The sequence below is a fragment of the Ranitomeya variabilis genome, chromosome 4, assembly GCF_051348905.1.
Source record: "Ranitomeya variabilis isolate aRanVar5 chromosome 4, aRanVar5.hap1, whole genome shotgun sequence".
In the NCBI taxonomy this organism is placed as follows: domain Eukaryota; kingdom Metazoa; phylum Chordata; class Amphibia; order Anura; family Dendrobatidae; genus Ranitomeya; species Ranitomeya variabilis.
In genome coordinates this window covers 413,151,114-413,169,205 of record NC_135235.1, presented here as the reverse complement: position 1 = coordinate 413,169,205, position 18,092 = coordinate 413,151,114, and the positions used below count along the sequence as shown (strand labels likewise).

Below are 18,092 nucleotides of genomic sequence, written 5' to 3'. Positions count from 1 at the left end.
TTGGGCACATGCCGGGGCTCGGAAGGGAAGTAGTGACGTTTTGGAATGCAGACTTTGATGGAATGGTCTGCGGGCATCATGTTACGTTTGCAGAGCCCCTGATATGCCTAAACTGTAGAAACCCCCCACAAGTGACCCCATTTTGGAAACTAGACCCCCCAAGGAACTTATCTAGATGTGTGGTGAGCACGTTCAACCCCCAAGTGCTTCACAGAAGTTTACAACGCAGAGCCGTGAAAATAAAAAATAATTGTTCTTTCCTCAAAAAAGATGTTTTAGCAAGCAATTTTTTATTTTCACAAGGGTAACAGGAGAAATTGGGCCCCAATATTTGTTGCCCAGTTTGTTGTGAGTGTGCTGGTACCCCATATGTGGGGGTAAACCACTGTTTGGGCACACGTCAGGGCTCGGAAGGGAAGTAGTGACATTTGAAATGCAGACTTTGATGGAATGGTCTGCGGGCGTCACATTGCATTTGCAGAGCCCCTGATGTGCCTAAACAGTAGAAACACCCCACAAGTGACCCCATTTTGGAAACTAGACCCCCCAAGGAACTTATCTAGATGTGTGATGAGCACGTTCAACCCCCAAGTGCTTCACAGAAGTTTACAACGCAGAGCCGTGAAAATAAAAAATAATTGTTCTTTCCTCAAAAATTATGTTTTAGCAAGTAATTTTTTATTTTTGCAAGGGTAACAGGAGAAATTGGACCCCAACAGTTGTTGCCCAATTTGTCCTGAGTACGCTGGTACCCCAAATGTGGTGGGTAAACCACTGTTTGGGCGCACGTCGGGGCTTGGAAGGGAGGGAGCACCATTTGACTTTTTGAACGCAAGATTGGCTGGAATCAATGGTGGCGCCATGTTGCGTTTGGAGACCCCTGATGTGCCTAAACAGTGGAAACCCCTCAATTCTAACTTCAACACTAACCCCAACACACCCCTAATCCTAATCCCAACTGTAGCCATAACCCTAATCACAACCCTAACCCCAACACACCCCTAACCACAACCCTAACCGCAACACACCCGTAACCCTAATTCCAACCCTAATCCTAACCCTAATCCCAACCCTAACCCTAATCCCAACCCTAACCACAACTGTAACCCCAACGCACCCCTAACCCTATCCGTAACCCTAACCACAAGCCTAATCTTAACCCTATTTCCAACCCTAGCCCTAATTCCAACCCTAACTCTAATTCCAACCCTAACCCTAAGGCTATGTGCCCACGTTGCGGATTCGTGTGAGATTTTTCCGCACGATTTTTGAAAAATCTGCAGGTAAAAGGCACTGCGTTTTACCTGCGGATTTACAGCAGATTTCCAGTGTTTTTTTGTGCGGATTTCACCTGCGGATTCCTATTGAGGAACAGGTGTAAAACGCTGCGGAATCCGCACAAAGAATTGACATTCTGCGGAAAATACAACGCAGCGTTTCTGCACGGAATTTTCCGCACCATGGGCACAGCGGATTTGGTTTTCCATAGGTGTACATGGTACTGTAAACCTGATGGAAAACTGCTACGAATTCGCAGCGGCCAATCCACTGCGGATCCGCGGCCAATCCGCTGCAGATCCGCGGCCAATCCGCTGCGGATCCGCGGCCAATCCGCTGCGGATCCGCAGCCAAATCCGCACTGTGTGCACATGCCATAACCCTAACCCTACTCCTAACCCTACCCGTAACCCTAACCCTACCCCTAGTTCTAACCATAGTTCTAACCCTAACCGTAGTGGAAAAAGAAAAAAAAATATTTTCTTTATTTTATTATTGTCCCTACCCTATGGGGGTGATAAAGGGGGGGGTTTATTTATTATTTTTTTTATTTTGATCGCTGTGATAGAACCTACCACAGCGATCAAAATGTACTTTGTAATGAATCTGCCAGCCGGCAGATTCGGCGGGCGCACTGAGCATGCGCCCGCCATTTTGGAAGATGGCGGCGCCCATGGAGGAGGCGGACGGGCACCGGGAGCCTCGGTAAGTATAAGGGGGGGGGGGGAGATCGGGGCACGGGGGGGGGGCGTCGGAGCACGGGGGGGGGGGTGACATAGGAGCACGGGGGGAGCGGACAGGAGGACGGGGGAGCGGAGCACAGGACGGAGGGGACTACGGGACAGATCGGTGGCTTGGGGGGGGCGATCGGTGGGGTGGGGGGGGGGGTCACTTCAGTATTTCCAGCCATGGCCGATGATATTGCAGCATCGGCCATGGCTGGATTGTAATATTTCACCAGTTTTTTAGGTGAAATATTACAAATCGCTCTGATTGGCAGTTTCACTTTCAACAGCCAATCAGAGCGATCGTAGCCACGGGGGGGTGAAGCCACCCCCCCTGGGCTGAAGTACCACTCCCCCTGTCCCTGCAGAACAGGTGAAATCGGAGTTAACCCTTTCACCCGCTCAGCAGCGACGCGATCATTCCATGACGCCACATAGGCGTCATGGGTCGGATTGGCACGGGTTTTCATGACGCCTACGTGGCGTCAAAGGTCGGGAAGGGGTTAAATAGCCTCCATGGGAGGCTAGAAGCTGGCATAGCCTGATCGGCTCAGCTACACAGCAGCGATCATCAGATCGCTGCTATGTAGCTGAATTGCAGGCTTGCTATGAGCACCGACCACAGGGGGGCGTTCACAGCAGGCCACCATCAGTAACCATAGAGGTCTCAAGGACCCCTATGTTTACCATCCTGACGCATCGCTGACCCCCGATCATGTGACGGGGTCAGCTATGTGCTCATTTCCGGCCGCGCGGCTGGAAGCGGTAGTTAAATGCCGCTGTCAGCGTTTGACAGCGGCATTTAACAGGTTAATAGTGGCGGGTGAATCGCGATTTCACCCGCCGCTATTGCGCACACATGTCAGCTGTACAAAAAAGCTGACATGCCGCGACTTTAATGTAAGCTCACCGCCAGAGCCCACATCAAAGGGGGAGACACGACATGCGCAGTACTAGTACGGCGCATGTCGTGAAGGGGTTAAACTATGGTTTTCTCTGAAACACCACAGCGTTTCAGAATCAAACATGCCTGGCTCAAATCAGTCAGTGTCTGATACATGCAGCCTGTGAATCGAGCAACATGTATCAGCTGTCATGTTCTTGTTAAACACAGGTCAAGGGTGGTCAGAAAGATGAAACCTTTATAATGATATGCCTGTGACAGGAATATAATTTCATGCTTAAAATGGTTGTTACTTTCAGGACCCAACTACATGAGAATTAAAAGCCGAGACCCAGATCTGGTACACAGAGGGAAAACAGTTCATAGTGTTAGAACTTCAAGACATTTTCTTTCCAATGATTTGTACTGGCAGAGAATGTAGGATATGAGATTGGCTTGGTGACTCAAGTTGTTACTTACCTGGGCTAATATCTGTAAATATCTTGACCTCTGTAAAGTGCTGCTCATCATCAACATTAGTTTCCTCTTCTTCATCTATTACTTGAACTTGTTTATCAATCAGACATTCATCCTACCAGAAAAGGAAGGATGTCAGTGAGAAAAATCAACACAGCTCCTTTACTGATGAAATATGTTAACCGACTAAAGGAAATACCTGATAATTCTGTAGAACAATTTCCTCCGAACAATCCTGGGAATACAGGGGACTGAGACCTTGTTCTGGTGGATTTCTCTTACTCTGTGATGTTGGAGGCTGGTGGTCCTCCATCATGACATCCTTGTACAGATCCTTGTGTCCTTCTATATACTCCCACTCCTCCATGGAGAAATGGACAGTGACATCATCGCATCTTATAGGAACCTGACACAATGATACAGTCATCATCCAGACACATCATACCTTGTGTTACTGTATAATGTCCCAGTATTCCCAGCAGCGCTCACCTCTCCAGTCAGCAGCTCAATGATTTTCTTGGTGAGGTCCAGGATCTTCTGATCATTGTATCTCTCAGGTATCAGTGAATAAGGCGACGGCATCATAATAGAGCTCTGGGTCATACCCCATCCTGCCGTGCTATGGTGTTGATTGCTGGGGGTCACACACTCCCCAGTGGTTTTATTCACTACTGTGCAATCCTGTGCATAAGAACGATCATTGAATTTATGTCATTTAATACAAGTCCACAAGCCTTCACTTAACCAGTTCGGTCTTAATTTTAGTAACAAGTTGAAAAGGACTGTCCCTGAATGTTTTACTGTACACACAATGTAATAGGCACTTTGGGATAAAACATGTGTTTTTTTTTTTTAAACCGTTTCACCTCTGTGTTGCGGAGATAATAGCAGTCAAATTATTTGGTATCCTAAACAGTTCACTTTTTTTTTTAAGTTCAAGTGGGCATTACCAGGGAGATTTCTGTGTGTACTTCTTCCTCTAACACTGACCAATCATAAAAGGCAGCAACACAACAATTAAAAAAGAACACGCCCCCACTATAGCATTAGGAGTCTTGCTCTTCTCACTCCAATGTGATGTTGAGCGGGAGCACAGCAGAGCTCAGTGTGATTGACTGAAAGAGATGAGAGCTGAAAGCGGTCAGCATGGTGGGGAAGGGGCAGTACTGCAGCGTTTAGTCTCATAACAAAAACTTGTAGTAGCTCTAGTCTCATAGACCTATTAGCACTGCCAATCATAAGTAGTCGTCCACATACAAGTGAAAAAGAACACGCCCCCGCTATAGCCTAGAACAGGCTCAGTGTGAAATAATGATACTGCATTCAGTAGGTGAGTTGGGGCGGTGGAGTATAACAGAGTTAATAGCACTACACTTGCTTTGGCGATGCTAATCTGTATTGTTCTGCCAATAAAGCACCCTACAAGAAGTGTTTTTAATGAGAATCAACTCTGCTGTACTGCCCCTCCCCCACAATGACCACTTTCAGCTCTCATATTTCAGTCAATCCTACAATCATAGAATGTTAAGAGTTGGAAGGGACCTCCTGGGTCATCTGGTCCAACCCCCTGCTCAAAGCAGGATTCACTAAATCATCCCAGCCAGATGTCTGTCCAGTTTCTGTTTGAAAACTTCCATTGAAGGAGAACTCAACACCTCTTGTGGCAGCCTGTTCTACTCATTGATCACCCTAACTGTCAAAAAGTTTTTTTCTAATATCTAATCTGTGTCTCTTCCCATTCAGTTTCATCCCATTGCTTCTAGTCTTTCCTTTTGCAAATGAGAATAAAGATGATCCTTCCACAATGTGACAGCTCTGTGGTGCTGGAGCATGTCAGCACTCTGCAGCGAGGAGAGCAGACTGTTTGTCGATGCTAATGTGGAGAGGTTCTCTTTTCCTCAGTGTGTTGCTGGCTGCTTATTACTGGTCAGCATTAGAAAGAGGAAATGGTACATGCCCCCCAGTGAAAGCTCTCTGGTGATGCCCACTTGACAAAAACAAAAATAACTGTTTAGCTGCCAAACACTATTATCTCTGCAACGTAGGGGGAAAATGGAAATTAAAAAAAAAAATGTTTAATTGAAACATTTGGTAAAGGATCCTCTTTCAAAATGGTCAGGTAACGTAATCCACAATCCCTCACCTCTCCAGTCAGCACGCAGATGATTTCCAGAGTGAGGTTCAATATTTCAGTCGTGTAACTATTATTTTCATTGCCCGTCCTTAGTTTTTCTGTAGGGTAATGCATATAAGAGCCTTTTTCGGACAACAGGATGAAGTTTTCATGTGACTTCATAGCGCTACCTAGAGAACACGTTATATAAAAATCAAATTCATCACTGATAAAAATCTACTTAAAGATGTTCTGCACAATGTAACTCCAACTCTAGTCACCACATTTGTCCAACTGAGAAATGCGCAAATAACTTGCCTAAATAACTATGCCTAAAGGAAATATTTAATCAACAAAAAGGTTTATAGAATTGTAAATAAATAAATAAATACAATATTTGCATGTAGTTTGTAGCTTGCACAAGAAAAGCGTATTCATTAACCCCTTCCCAACGTGTAACCTACATGTAGGTTGGGAAGCACTTAATGGAAGTATGTTTGTTTTCCTGCAAGTACAAACTGAGCCTGCAGTAGATCAGTTATTCAGCTGTTAACCCCTCATATGCTGCTGTCAATCGCTAAACAGCCGTATTTATGCGGACCATTGGGCACCTTCCTCCAATTTCCACATCGTGATTGCAAAGTTCTGATGAGTCGCCATGGTAAATGGAAGTCTGCTGAAGGCACCCATCACACCTACTGCTGTCAATCAGGAGCCCACGCCATCAGCCCCACTTTCTCACCATTAAAAATACCTGAGTTCCTGTCCAGGTTGGGGGAGACTGGCATTCATTACACTGCCATGGCAGCAGGTGCTATACTTTGAATAATACTTACAGCTGTTATTCTGCATATATGAGTCTCTTTCTCAGTACAATTGATGCTGATATTTATTATATCATTAAAACTATATTATTTACACATTAAATGACCCATTATTGTTATAGTTTATGAATTGATATTCATTATTGTAATATTATATGACCACTTATTTACACATGAAATGACTCCTTATTGTTATAATTTATTAATTGATATTGATTGTTACAATATATGAACACTATATTACTTGCAAATTAAATGACTAATTCATTAGTGTTATATTTTATGAATTGGTATTCATTATTGTCACAATATATGAATTAATATTTGTCATTTGGAATTATTATATCCTGTGACTTGATTTGTAAGTTATAACCTTACTATACATACACTAGCATTTTCCACTGGTCTTTGGATTATTCTGCCCACTATTTCAGTATACTCCCCTCTTTATTGTACAATTCATTATTATTATTATTATTATTTATTGTTATAGCGCCATTTATTCCATGGCGCTTTACAAGTGAGGAGGGGTATACATAATAAAAACAAGTACAATAATCTTGAACAATACAAGTCATAACTGGTACAGGAGGAGTGAGGACCCTGCCCGCGAGGGCTCACAATCTACAAGGGATGGGTGAGAATACAGTAGGTGAGGATAGAGCTGATCGTGCAGCGGTTGGTTGATCGGTGTTACATTGTTACTGTATTTTCCTCTCTTTATCATCCGCTTAACATTATTTTATTTTTATATACTTTATCAATTTTGGTACCATCATGGCTAATGAAGTACTGTAATTGATTATTTTGGTTATATCTCCTTTCCTTTCTGGGTCCTATGTACTAACTGACATGTCAACAAAACTCCAAAACAATGCGAATAGTCTACCTTGAGAAACTGAATATAATACATAAGTGGTCGCCCAGAACCAAATAAACATTCTTTATAATCTTTATGAAAAGAGATTTCTTCCTAAAGCCTCATTTAGATATCAGAGATTTTTCTTATATGCAAAAATAAAAAATTGTCAGATTCCCATCAACGGGATGGATCAAATTTTCATTACGGACCGCTCCCGGCACATTAAGCCCCGGAACACTGCAATCAAACATGATCGCAGCGTTCCGGCGGCATAGGGAAGCATTGCGCGAGGAGGGGGCTCCCTGCGTGCTTCCCTGAGACCCTCGGAACAACGCGATCACGTTCCAAGCGTCTCCTCCGTCCTCCTCCCTCCAGGCCCCGGATCCAAGATTGCCGCGGGGGGCCTTCCGGGTCCTGCAGAGAGCAGGCGCTGGCAAGCCTGCAGCACAGCCTGTCAGATCGCTGATCTGACACAGTGCTGTGCAAAGTGTAAGATCAGCGACACTATAGCATGATGTCCCACCCTGGGACAAAGTAAAAAAAAAATAAAAAATACTATATATATATATATATATATATATACACTCACTGGCCACTTTATTAGGTACACCTGTCCAACTTCTTGTTAACACTTAATTTCTAATCAGCCAATCACATGGCGGCAACTCAGTGCATTTAGGCATGTAGACATGGTCAAGACAATCTCCTGCAGTTCAAACCGAGCATCGGTATGGGGAAGAAAGGTGATTTGAGTGCCTTTGAACGTGGCATGGTTGTTGGTGCCAGAAGGGCTGGTCTGAGTATTTCAAAAACTGCTGATCTACTGGGATTTTCACGCACAACCATCTCTAGGGTTTACAGAGAATGGTCCGAAAAAGAAAAAAAATCCAGTGAGCGGCAGTTCTGTGGGCGGAAATGCCTTGTTGATGCCAGAGGTCAGAGGAGAATGGGCAGACTGGTTCGAGCTGATAGAAAGGCAACAGTGACTCAAATCGCCACCCGTTACAACCAAGGTAGGCCTAAGAGCATCTCTGAACGCACAGTGCGTCGAACTTTGAGGCAGATGGGCTACAGCAGCAGAAGACCACACCGGGTACCACTCCTTTCAGCTAAGAACAGGAAACTGAGGCTACAATTTGTACAAGCTCATCGAAATTGGACAGTAGAAGATTGGAAAAACGTTGCTTGGTCTGATGAGTCTCGATTTCTGCTGCGACATTCGGATGGTAGGGTCAGAATTTGGCGTAAACAACATGAAAGCATGGATCCATCCTGCCTTGTATGGAGCATCTTTGGGATGTGCAGCCGACAAATCTGCGGCAACTGTGTGATGCCATCATGTCAATATGGACCAAAATCTCTGAGGAATGCTTCCAGCACCTTGTTGAATCTATGCCACGAAGAATTGAGGCAGTTCTGAAGGCAAAAGGGGGTCCAACCCGTTACTAGCATGGTGTACCTAATAAAGTGGCCGGTGAGTGTATATATATATAATATATATATATATAATAATATATTATATTATATTATGTAATCCGTATGGCATCCGTACTGCCCAGTCTCAGGCTTGAAAAAGGCTCAGTGTGAGCCGAAACGTCGCGCAGTGATGTGGGTCGATTAATCTTCGCAAGTTTTTTCACTTTGAATCCTTGGAGTGCTGCCTTCTTTTTTTGCTACTTGGTATATATATATATATATATATATATATATATATATATATATATATATATATATACAGTTAGGTCCATATATATTTGTACAGAGACGACATTTTTCTAATTTTGGTTATAGACATTACCACAATGAATTTTAAGCAAAACAATTCAGATGCAGTTGAAGTTCAGACTTTCAGCTTTCATTTGAGGGTATCCATGTTAAAATTGGATGAAGGGTTTAGGAGTTTCAGCTCTTTAACAAGTGCCACCCTGTTTTTAAAGGGACCAAAAGTAATTGGACAATTGACTCCAAGGCTATTTCATGGACAGGTGTGGGCAGTCCCTTCGTTATGCCATTCTAAATTAAGCAGATAAAAGGCCTGGAGTTGATTTGAGGTGTGGTGCTTGCATTTGGAAGGTTTTGCTGTGAAGTAAACATGCGGTCAAAGGAGCTCTCCATGCAGGTGAAACAAGCCATCCTTAAGCTGCGAAAACAGAAAAAAAAAACATCCGAGAAATTGCTACAATATTAGGAGTGGCAAAATCTACAGTTTGGTGCATCCGGAGAAAGAAAGAAAGCACTGGTGAACTCATCAATGCAAAAAGACCTGAGCGCCCACGTAAGACAACAGTGGAGGATGATCGCAGAATAATCTCCATGGTGAAGAGAAACTTCTTCACAACAGCCAAACAAGTGAACAACACTCTCCAGGAAGTCGGCGTATCAATATCCAAATCTACTATAAAGAGAAAACTGCATGAAAGTAAATACAGAGGGTTCACTGCACGGTGCAAGCCACTCATAAGCATCAAGAATAAAAAGGCTAGACTGGACTTTGCTAAAAAAAAACAACTAAAAAAGCCAGCACAGTTCTGGAAGAACATTCTTTGGACAGATGAAACCGAGATCATCCTCTACCAGAATGATGGAAAGAGAAAAGTATGGCGAAGGAGTGGTACAGCTCATGATCCAAAGCATACCACCTCATCTGCAAAACACGGTGGAGGCAGTGTGATGGCTTGGGCATGCATGGCTGCCAGTGGCACTGGGTCACTAGTGTTTATTGATGATGTGACACAGGACAGAATCAGCCGAATGAATTCTGAGGTATTCAGAGCCATACTGTGTGCTCAGATCCAGCCAAATGCAGCTAAACTGATTGGTCGTCATTTCATATTACAGATGGACAACGACTCAAAACATAAAGACAAAGCAACCCAAGAGTTTATTAAAGCAAAGAAGTGGAATATTCTTGAATGGCCAAGTCAGTCACCTGATCTCAACCCAATTGAGCATGCATTTCACTTGTTAAAGACGAAACTTCAGACAGAAAGGCCCACAAACAAACAGCAACTGAAAACCACCGCAGTGAAGGCCTGGCAGAGCATCAAAAAGGAGGAAACACAGCTTCTGGTGATGTCCATGAGTTTAAGACTTCAGGCAGTCATTGCCAACAAAGGGGTTTCAACCAAGTACTAGAAATGAACATTTTCTTTAAAATTATTTAATCTGTCCAATTACTTTTGGTCCCTTTAAAAACAGGGAGGCACATGTTAAGGAGTTGAAACTCCTAAACCCTTCATCCAATTTTAATGTGGATACCCCCAAATGAAAGCTGAAAGTCTGAACTTCAACTGCATCGGAATTGTTTTGTTTAAAATTCATTGTGGTAATGTCTATAACCAAAATTAGAAAAATGTTGTCTGTGTCCAAATATATATGGACCTAACTGTGTGTGTGTATATATATATATATATATATATATATATATATATACACACCAAGTAGCAAAAAAAGAAGGCAGCACTCCAAGGATTCAAAGTGAAAAAACTTGCGAAGATTAATCGACCCACATCACTGCGCGACGTTTCGGCTCACACTGAGCCTTTTTCAAGCCTGAGACTGGGCAGTACGGATGCCATACGGATTACATACGGAGGATGCCATGCGCAAAATACGCTGACACACCCTGCCTACGGATGACATACGGATCACTATTTTGGGGACTTTTCTGCGTATTACGGCCGTAAAAAACGGACCGTATTTACATACGCTGAGTGTGAGGCCGGCCTAATACCAACCCTAACCATACCCCTAATCCTGACATGCCCCTAACCCAACCGTAATACAAACCCTAACACCAACTTTAGCCCCAGCCCTAACCCTAATGGGAAAATGGGAATAAATACTTTTTTTATTTTATTATTTTTCCCTAACTAAGGCGGTGATAAAGGGGGGCTTGATTTACTATTTATAGCAGGTTTTTATGTTTGGCAGCTGTCACACGCTAAAAGACGCTTTTTATTGCAAAAAATATTTTGGGGGTTACCACATTCTGAGAGCTTTAATTTTTCCATATTTTGGTCCACAGTCATGTGAGGTTTTGATTTTTGCTGTACAAGTTGATGTTTTTGTTGGTACCAATTTCGGGCACATGATATTTTTTGATCGCTTTTTATTCCGATTTTTGTTAGGCAGAATGAACAAAAACCAGCAATTCGTGAATTTCTTTTTTTTTTGGGGGGGGGGGGGGCTTTTATACCGTTCTGCGTTTGGTAAAATTGATAAAGCAGTTTTATTCTTCGGATCAGTACGATTACAGCGATACCTCATTTATATCATGTTTTTATGTTTTGGCGCTTTTATACAATAAAAACTATTTTATAGAAAAAATAATTATTTTTGCATCGCTTTATTCTGAGGGCTATAACTTTTTAATTTTTTTGCTGATGATGCTGTATGGTGGCTCGTTTTTTGTGGGACAAGATGACGTTTTCGGTGGTACCATGTTTGTGTGTGTGTGTGTGTGTATATATATATATATATATATATATATATTCCACACATCTATCCAACATGTATACCAAGTAGCAAAAAAAGAAGGCAGCACTCCAAGGATTCAAAGTGAAAAAACTTGTGAAGTTTAATCGACCCACATCACTGCGCGACGTTTCGGCTCACACTGAGCCTTTTTCAAGCCCAAATAATAAACCAACAATATACATACCTTCAGATGATCTGTCACGTCCCACGAAGTAAATCCATCTGAAGGGGTTAAATCATTTTACAGCCAGGAGCTGTGCTAAAGCACTCGCTCGTGCCTGTAAACCCCTGGGTACTGAAAGGAAAGCAGGATGATCTGTACTTACCTTGAGTCGCGGTGATGCGCCCTCTGCTGGATGTCCTCATATGAACTCGAGCGTGGGAACTTTTCCAAGTTAGCACAGCTCCTGGCTGTAAAATGATTTAACCCCTTCAGATGGATTTACTTCGTGGGACGTGACAAATCATCTGAAGGTATGTATATTGTTGGTTTATTATTTTTCAGAGCGAGGGTCTTCAGGTGGATTGAGAGAGCAATAAAATATTAAAACAACCTGTGTGTTTATTTCATTAAAATACTTTTTAAAAATGTGTGTGTTTTTTTAACCCTTTCATACAATTGGATTAATAATGGATAGGTGTCATAATTGATGCCTCTCCATTATTAATCTGGCTTAATGTCACCTTCCAAAAGCAAGGTGACATTAACCCTTCATTACCCCATATCCCACCGCTACACGGGAGTGGGAAGAGCGTGGCCAAGTGCCAGAATAGGCGCATCTTCCAGATGTGCCTTTTCTGGGGTGGCTGGGGGCAGATGTTTGTAGCCAGGGGGGCCAATAACCATGGACCCTCTCTAGGCTATTAATATCTGCCCTCAGTCACTAGCTTTACCACTCTGGCGGAGAAAATTACGCGGGAGCCCACGCCAATTTTTTCCGCCATTTAACCCTTTATTTTAGCAGCTACAGCGCCCAAATTTTGCACATACACACTACTAACATTAGTAGTGTGGAATATGCAAAAAAAAAAGGGATATGAGATGGTTTACTCTATGTAAACCATGTCTCATATCATGTCGGGTTTGTGAAGGAGAAATGAAAAGCCGGCAATTGAATTACCGGCTTTTCACTAACACCGCTGCGTATTTCTCGCAAGTCACACTGCTGGTCCGTGTGGAATCCGTATTTTTCTCGCCCCCATAGACTCACTGGCGATTTTTTTGCGCAATACGGTGACAAACGCAGCATGCTGCGATTTTCTACGGCCGTACAGGACCGTATATTATGGATGCGTAATATACGGCAGATAGGAGCTGGGCCATAGAGAATCATTGGGCCGTGTATAATGCGTATTTTACGGACGTAGTTTATGCGCTCATACGTCCCTAAAACTCGCTAGTGTGAGGCTGGCCTTAGGGTTAGGGGTGTGTTGGGGTAAGGGGTGTGTGTTCGGTTTAGGGGTGTGGTTAGGGTTGGGATTAGGGGTGTGTTGGGGTTAGGGGTGTGTTGGGGTTAGGGGTGTGTTGGGGTTAGGGTTGGAGTTAGAATTGGGAGGTTTCCACTGTTTAGGCACACCAGGGGCTCTGCAAACGCAACATGACGTCCGATCTCAATCCAAACAATTCTGTGTTGAAAAAGTAAAATGGTGCTCCTTCCCTTCCGAGTTCTGCCGTGCACCCAAACAGTGGTTTACCCCCAGATATGGGGTATCAGCCTACTCAGGACAAATTGGACAACAACTTTTGGGGTCCAATTTCTCCTGTTACCCTTGGGAAAATACAAAACTGGAGGCTAAAAAATCATTTTTGTGGGAAAAAAAGATTTTTTATTTTCACGGCTCTGCGTTATAAACTTTAGTGAAACACTTGGGGGTTCAAAGTTCTCACAACACATCTAGATAAGCTCCTTGGGGGGGTCTAGTTTCCAATATGGGGTTACTTGTGGGGGGCTTCTACTGGTATAAGTACATCAGGGGCTCTGCAAACGCAACATGAAGCCCGCAGACCATTCCATCAAAGTCTGCATTCCAAAACGCCACTTTTTCCCTTCCGAGCTCTGCCATGCGCCCAAACAGTACTTTTCTCCCTCATATGGGGTACTTTTCTCCCACATATGGGGTATCAGCGTACTCAGGACAAATTGCACAACAACTTTTGGGGTCCAATTTCTCCAGATACCCTTGGGAAAAAAAACAAAATTGGGGGCTAAAAGATCATTTTTGAGGAAAAAAATTATTTTTTTAATTTTCACGGCTCTACATTATAAACATATGTGAAGCACTTGGGGGTTCAAAGTGCTCACCACACATCTAGATAAGTTCCTTAGGAGGTCTCCTTTCCAAAATGGGGTACTTTTTTTTTTTTTTGGGGGGGGGGTTCATTGTTTAGGCACATTAGGGGCTCTCCAAACGAGACATGGTGTCCCATCTCAATTTCAGCCAATTGTGCATTGAAAAGTCAAATGGCGCTCCTTCCCTTCTGAGCTCTGCCATGCGCCAAAACAGTGGTTTACCCCCCACATATGGGGTATCAGCGTACTCAAAACAAATTGGACAACAACTTTGGGGTCCAATTCCTCCTGTTACCCTTGGTAAAATAAAACAAATTGGATCTGAAGTAAATTTTTCGTGAAAAAAAGTTACGGTAAATGTTCATTTTTTTTAAACATTCCAAAAATTCCTCTGAAACACCTGAAGGGTTAATAAACTTCTTGAATGTGATTTTGAGCACCTTGAGGGGTGCAGTTTTTAGAATGGTGTCACACTAGGGTATTTTCTATCATATAGACCCCTGAAAGTGACTTCAAATGTGATGTGGTCCCTAAAAAAAATGGTGTTGTAAAAATGAGAAATTGCTGGTCAACTTTTAACCCTTATAACTCGATAAAAACAAAAAAAAATGTTGGTTCCAAAATTGTGCTGATGTAAAGTAGTCATGTGGGAAATGTTACTTATTGAGTATTTTGTGTGACATACAGTACAGACCAAAAGTTTAGACACATCTTCTCATTTAAAGATTTTTCTGTATTTTCATGACTATGAAAATTGTACATTCACACTGAAGGCATCAAAACTATGAATTAACACATGTGGAATTATACACTTAACAAAAAAGTGTGAAACAACTGAAAACATGCCTTATATTCTAGGTTCTTCAAAGTAGCCACCTTTTGCTTTGATGACTGCTTTTCACACGCTTGGCATTCTCTTGATGAGCTTCAAGAGGTAGTCACTGGGAATGGTCTTCCAACAATCTTGAAGGAGTTCCCAGAGATGCTTAGCACTTGTTGGCCCTTTCGCCTTCACTCTGTGGTCTAGCTGTCATGCGGGTACTGGGTAGACTCCAGCTGATTAACCGGGCCCCTGCGATATCCCTCAGACTAGGGAAAACCCTGTCTGTCCCTCTCCCAGAATTTACACTGATGGTGTGCTTGTCTGGGCCGCCAGGCCTGACCCTGACTCCTGTCTCAGTCCTATGCTGAAACCTCCACCCGCCACCCAGTGATTAGACCAGCGTGTGAAAAGCAGTCATCAAAGCAAAAGGTGGCTACTTTGAAGAACCTAGAATATAAGGCATGTTTTCAGTTGTTTCACACTTTTTTGTTAAGTATATAATTCCACATGTGTTAATTCATAGTTTTGATGCCTTCAGTGTGAATGTACAATTTTCATAGTCATGAAAATACAGAAAAATCTTTAAATGAGAAGGTGTGTCCAAACTTTTGGTCTGTACTGTATCTCTGTGATTTAAGGGCACGAAAACTCAAAGTTGGAAATTTTTGCCAAATTTCTATTTTTTTCCTCAAATAAACTCAAGTAATATCAAGGAAATTTTACCACTATCATGAAGTACCATATGTCACGAGAAAACAATGTCAGAATCACCGGGATCCCTTGAAGCGTTCCAGAGTTATAACCTCATAAAAGGACAGTGGTCAGAATTGTAAAAATTGGCCCGGTCATTAACCCCTTTCTGCCAGCTGACGGAATAGTACGTCAGCTGGCAGATCCCCTGCTTTAAGGTGGGCTCCGGCGGTGACCCCACCTTAAAGCCGCGACATGTCAGCTGTTTTGTACAGCTGACATGTGCGCGCAATGAGCGCGAGCGGAATCGCGATCCGCCCGCGCCCATTAACTAGTTAAATGCCGCCGTCAAGCGCTGACAGCGGCATTTAACTAGCGCTCCCGGCCGCGCGGCCAGAAGTGCTCACACCGCTAACCCCCGTCACATGATCGGGGGTCAGCGGTGCATTGCCATAACTACCAGAGGTCTCCTTGAGACCTCTATGGTTGTTGATGGCCGATTGCTTTGAGCGCCACCCTGTGGTCGGCGTTCAAAGTACACCACCATTTCTGCTACATAGAGGTGATCTGATCTGTACTTCACCTCTATGTAGCAGAGCCGATCGAGTTGTGCATGCTTCTAGCCTCCTATGGAGGCTATTGAAGCATGCCAAAATTTAAAAAAAAAGTGTTTAAAAATATTAAAAAAAAAAAAAAATATATAAAAGTTTAAATCACCCCCCTTTCGCCCCAATCAAAATAAAACAAAAAAAAAAAAACAAGCCTACACATATTTGGTATCGCCACGTTCAGAATCGCCCGATCTATCAATAAAAACAAAGGATTAACCTGACCGCTAAATGGCGTAGCGAGAAAAAAAATCAAAACGCCAAAATTACGTTTTTTTGGTTGCCGCGACATTGCATTGAAATGCAATAACGGGCTATCAAAGGAACGTATCTACACCAAAATGGTATCATTAAAAACGCCAGCTTGGCACGCAAAAAATAAGCCCTCACCTGACCCCAGATCACGAAAATTGGAGACGCTACGGGTATCGGAAAATCGCCCAATTTGTTTTTTTTTCTTTTGCAAACTTTGGAATTTTTTTCCACCACTTAGATAAAAAATAACCTAGACATGTTAGGTGTCTATGAACTCGTAATGACCTGTAGAATCATAATGGCAGGTTAGTTTTAGCATTTGGTGAACCAAGCAAAAAAGCCAAACAAAAAACAAGTGTGAGATTGCACTTTTTTTGCAATTTCATCACACTTGGAATTTTTTTCCCGTCTTCTGTTACACGGCATGGTAAAACCAATGGTATCATCAAAAGTACATCTCGTCCCGCAAAAAATAAGCCCTCACATGGCCATATTGACGGAAAAATTAAAAAGTTATGGTTCTGGGAAGGAGGGGAGCGAAAAACGAAAACTCGGAAAAAGCTCCGGGGGTGAAGGGGTTAACGTGCAAACCACCCTTGGAGGTACAGGGGTTAAAACAAGCGTGTGCGGGAGATTTTTGAAAAACACAAAGCTTTTGCTGCTACTGTAAAAAGCAGAATCTTATTTGCAATTTAGAAAAAATGCAGCAGTATGTGACCATACTCTTACAACATTAATGACGCCCAGTGCACTGACTGATGCCATTTGTGTGCTGTCAGCGATTTTCACAGACCCATAGACTTGCATGGGCAGTTTTGATCCGTGATCTGACATTAAAATGGACACGTCGCCGTGATTTTTGTGACCACACAGGTCGAGAAAAAAAAACCTGACAAGTGATCCGCTCCATATATTAGAGGATCAGGTTCTATCCGTGAAACCTATAGACAGAAGATGTACTTGTGAAACCGACCTCTGAATAAAGCCACACGTGTGGACAATTTGCAGCAAAACACAGTGTTGGTGGGAAAAATGCTCCATAAAGTGCGCACATCTTTACTTGTTTTATCCCATGAATGGGTGAAAATGCTGCAAAAACTCTGAAAAAACTGACCTGCTGCAGATTGTAAAAAAAAAACCAACATATTGATGGCTTAAATCTGCAAGGAAAAAAGGCATAATGTGCATAAGGTTTCAGAAATCCCATTCACTTTGCTGCTATTGGAAAACGCAGAGTGTGAACAACCCCCTACAGTTACGGATTCTACCCCGAGACTGTCACCAGCCCCCACAACAATCCACTCATGAAGAGGACAATGTCACAGTGATGTGGGGACCACACCATCTCCCATCATTGTCCTACATGATATGCACATTGTACCTATATACGTCAATTCTAGATTTCCTGGTCACCTACATGCAGTAAATACAATAAGCCAATACAAGCCAAGCACGGCATACCATAATGTGACAGGGTGACAGCTTCACAGAAATGCCATTAACTTCTGCCAGTCACAATAATGTCCTGTTCGTCTTTCCGCCTCCTCACTCGGAATCTGTCACCAGCAACTTCCGGTGTATGCGTTCCAGCTAACGTTTTGCTTTTACCTCATGTGAACCGCAAGTGCACTCCTGGTTTCTGAGCAAGCGGGATGTGTGTCATGTATCCGCCAACAGAGCCGCACTCATCCACTGCATTGAGACTGTGGCTGAAGGGTGTCCTTTCCAGAAAATGCTGCGAAACGAGCGACATATTGTGATGCGGCAGGAGGGCGGCGGCCATT

General features: G+C 43.1%; 1 pseudogene across 1 annotated transcript in view; it reads right to left on the bottom strand.

The window, feature by feature from the left end:
* LOC143765028 (uncharacterized) overlaps positions 1 to 17,851 on the bottom strand; it is a 30,678-nt pseudogene extending 12,827 nt beyond the window's left edge. The window contains exons 1-5 of the transcript XR_013213314.1: positions 17,770 to 17,851; positions 5,507 to 5,663; positions 3,853 to 4,044; positions 3,563 to 3,769; positions 3,367 to 3,478 (exon numbers count right to left, since the gene is read on the bottom strand). The product of XR_013213314.1 is annotated as an uncharacterized LOC143765028 (transcript). The remainder of the gene's footprint in view (positions 1 to 3,366; positions 3,479 to 3,562; positions 3,770 to 3,852; positions 4,045 to 5,506; positions 5,664 to 17,769) is intronic.
* Between the last annotated feature and the right edge of the window lie 241 nt (positions 17,852 to 18,092).